Source organism: Chrysochloris asiatica, unplaced genomic scaffold (genome assembly GCF_000296735.1).
Source record: "Chrysochloris asiatica unplaced genomic scaffold, ChrAsi1.0 scaffold00549, whole genome shotgun sequence".
Taxonomy (NCBI): Eukaryota; Metazoa; Chordata; class Mammalia; order Afrosoricida; family Chrysochloridae; genus Chrysochloris; species Chrysochloris asiatica.
In genome coordinates this window covers 189,400-193,512 of record NW_006409067.1, presented here as the reverse complement: position 1 = coordinate 193,512, position 4,113 = coordinate 189,400, and the positions used below count along the sequence as shown (strand labels likewise).

Here is a 4,113-nt window from a genome sequence, read left to right as displayed (position 1 = left end):
CACTGAAGGCATACATTGTCTTAGGTAATGAAGAAGAGTAATAAAGGGAATGAAAAAGGTTGTCTTCTTCAAGAATATTATTTGGCTATTGAAAAATGCATAAATGACTGAAGATTACATAGCATATTCTCAACATGTATTTATTCTGGAAAAATTTGGTGATGTTCATTTTTAATTTATAGCATGTGAGCTTTTATGACTATTTAAAATAGTGACTTTATAAATATAAATAACTGAAGAAGAAGTTTTATACCTCAGGCTTGGTGTCCATGCCCTTCCCCATACATTAGAACTAGGCTATACAGATATAGAAGTCCCATGTGGGGGTGTGGGCTAATGTGTCAGACTTCAAAGTTGTTTGAACCACAAGGTTGGTGGTTCAAGCTCACCAGCTGCTCCTTAGAAACCCTATACAGGGACTCTATGTGTCAGAATTGACTCAATGACACTTAACAATAACAACAATACAGATAATACACATGTCTACTAACAACTATGAAGATGAGTCAAAAATTATCTGCACTCAAGTTATATCATAACTACTGTTGACTGCATTGTCTTATTAGCACTTTCCTTTCAAGGTCACTGTTGTGAAGGTGTGAAGATGGACAACTGCAAACAAACTTCATCATGATCATCCAATTTACCTTCTGATGAAGGAAAAAGCTTGTTATTTAAAAATGTTACTGATGATGAGACATGGATACACTGCCACGCACCGTAGAGTAAATGATAGAGTACGGAATGTAAACATCCTCGATTACCCACCAAGAAAAAGTTCAAAGTCAACCATCTGCTGGAAAACTGATGCTAGTAGCTTTCTGGGACTCTCAAGGGACCCCCAAATGTACACACAAATCTATGTAGGAAGAAGTACAGGAAGATGTTCCTTAGAAACTGGGGAAAACAGACTTCATCTCTCATACTTCAGACATATTCAGGACGGACTAATCTCTCGAGAAGGACACATAATTGGGAGAGTGGCGGTTCAGCTAAAAAGAAGATTGCCAACTAAATGAATTGTGACATTGGAAGCAGCAATTGGCTCAAGGGTAGTTAAGAACATAAGGATGGTGCAGGACTGGGCAGTGTTTCATTTTGTTTTGGAAAAGGTCATCATGAGTTGGTACCAACTCAATGGCACCTAAGAACAACAACAACAACAACCAGGACCAGTGTTGGAACACTGTCACAAAAAAAGGTTCTTAAGGAAGAACTGAAGTCTAAGCTTTGAATTAAAAACAGAGGAGTGTTATCCTAGGACTTTGTGGTCTTGCATGACAATGCATGTCCTCATACCTCTATCCACACTTGATATTATGCAAAAACTCTGTTTTGAGGTTTTAAAGCATCTGCCCTCTACTGCAGATATAGTTACAGCAGACTTTCAATTGTTTGGTCCTAGGAAAACAGCCTTTCAAAGAAGAAGACTTACTTCTGATAAAAGAGTGAAGACTGTCGTGCATTCATAGCTGCAGCTCAGAGTAAAGCATTTTTTCAAAGAAGGTAATGAGAAAGTTTGTTGATAGAGGGACAAAGTGTACTGAAAAGCAAGGAGAATATGCTTTAAAATGATGCATTTGTCTTTACTAAAAGGTAGTTAACATAAATTCTACAGACAGAGCACAGATAATTTTTAATCAACCTTGTAGAATATAAAATGAAACTGAGAAGTCCTCCTCCACCATCATTTAATGAATGGCTTTAAATGCCAGAGAATGTAATAAAAGGCATGTTTCTAAGGTTATTGTATAATAGGAAAATTGTCCTTGCAAAAGAACCAGTGCAAGAGACTAGCTGATTAACAGGTCTTTAAGATAGCTGCAAATATATAAGGAACCCTAGTAAGAAATTTACAGAAAAGCACGATTCCCATTGGACACTTAGTTCCATCATCTGTTGTATGTAATTTCTCCATATACATCATTCTTCTTTGTATCTGTAGTAAAAAAAGAAAAAAACAAAAAACCCTGTCCTCACAAAATATTAACTAGATGGTTTTATTACCTTGCTGACATCTCTGTGAAATGATGCCTGATATCTGTGCTGGATGTAGAAGACAGAGCTATACTCATCCAGGACCCAGGGTCTCAAGGAAGCACAAGGTTTCTGTTAAGAAAATTCTCATCTTGTGGAAGAGAGTCTTCTGTTATAACTCCTTATTTGGTAAGGTCTCTGATGTGAGATACCACAGGCACACTATTTGCAGTGTCTTTATCCCTGGAGGTTCAATATCCAAAGCTCCTCATTAGCCCAACACATTCATTGTCAATCTGACCATCAGTCCTATGAGTAACCCACTATACCTCCAGGGCTCCATTCTGATCCCAGGGTAGTAAAAATCCTACAAGACCAAGATTTGAGAAGGTGAAATTCAGGATTATTGGTACCCTGTCCCTGTGAGACCAGCAGCATGCCATTTGTCTCTCTTTACCTGTTTCTACTCATCTTGCTGTTGCATACCTTGTACATGTGGATCCACCATCATTTTCCACTTGGAAGCAGACATCTTTACCTTACCATTTATCAGGGAACTCATATCCAATATTAGACATAGAACTACAGTTGAAATATGTGGATAAAAAAATCTGTCCATAAACACAGATAATATAATGCAAAAATAGAACCTAATCAATGTTTTTTTTTTCCCTAAGGCTAATGGATTGTTTCTTGAGCCTTCATCTATATTCTGTCTATTTTATCAAGCATGTTCTATGCTCTTCTCTGCTCAATTCTCATTGTCCTCAGTATGGACAGAACTGTTATTTCCTCCTTAGGGTTATAGATCCACCTTTTCCAACTTTGTCAAATTAGTTTAACATGCACTTTTCCTTTCTTTGGAAGAATGTGAGTTGTAATTATATGTCTTTTGATTTATCCTAGAATTGTCATATATTACAATATAGCAGGCAAAGAATTGGCATGCAGTTAATCTATTTTTGTTGTTAATATCTGTTGAGTTGTTTCCAACTCATGTTGACCTAGTATGTATGGGGTTTAGGATGTGTGGGTTTGAGTCAACACCCTTTTGAATCACTTACTAGTCCAGAGATTACCCTACAGCATCACACCATATTTAACCATACTCTCAGTACATTTTCTTATATTTTAACCAAATATAATATATGATGATGATGTTTCTTGAGAATTGTCTCCTAAAAATTTTAGATTTTTTTAAAATTAAATGTTTTCTTGTGTCTATCAGTATATCTTACAATGGCTGCTAGATGAGTGTACATAAACTTATTTAATCTAGAGTTATTTCATTTGTTAAAACCAACTTGAAACTAATTGGGATTGTTTTTACTGTTAGGTTCCTTATGACATGTTCTAACTCATAGAGACTCCATGCACAACAGAATGAAACAATGCCCAGTCCTTTACTATCCTGACAATTGTAACTCTTGACCCATTGTTACTGTCACTTTGCCAATCCATCTCATTGGAAGTCTTCCTCTTTTTTTCTCCTAATCCTCAGCTTTAGAAAGTACGATGTTCTTTTCTAGTGACTGTTCCCTCCTGATAATATGCCCCAATTTGGAGGAGGTGAAGTCTTGCTATCCTGACTTATAAGGAGCATTCTGACTGTACTTATTCCAACACAAATTTATTTGGTCCTTGGCAGTCTATAGTACTTTAAATATTCTTCTTCAAGAACTTAATTCAAATGTGTCAGTATAGCTTCAATTGTTACTACCTTCTTAGGGTGTCATAACCAGCTTTTCCAATTATGTCTCACTAAATTTGTACACATTTTTCTTCACATTAGTGGAATGCCAGTTAATATTTTGGCTCTTTATTTTAATGCAGTTATGAGAAATCACAATATCATTGGCTAGGCACTAGTATGCAGGCTTATACATATTCTCATTAGATGTCAACCATTAAATCAAAGATGATGATGATATCTTTGGATATTTGAATATCCAAAAACCTTACTCTTTAATGAATTAAATATTTTCATGTGCCTATCAAATTATTTGACTACATGTTAAATTTTTCTATATGAACTCTGCTTGCTAATCTACGATGTATATACATTTTAAGTTTTTATTGTGAATTGAGTGATAGTTTACATAGGAGAACATCAGTTTTACACTGTTTCATAGCAAT

At 35.6% G+C, this 4,113-nt stretch overlaps 1 pseudogene; it reads left to right on the top strand.

Moving 5' to 3' along the window:
• LOC102835950 overlaps window positions 1-4,113 on the top strand; it is a 33,936-nt pseudogene that overhangs the window by 836 nt on the left and 28,987 nt on the right.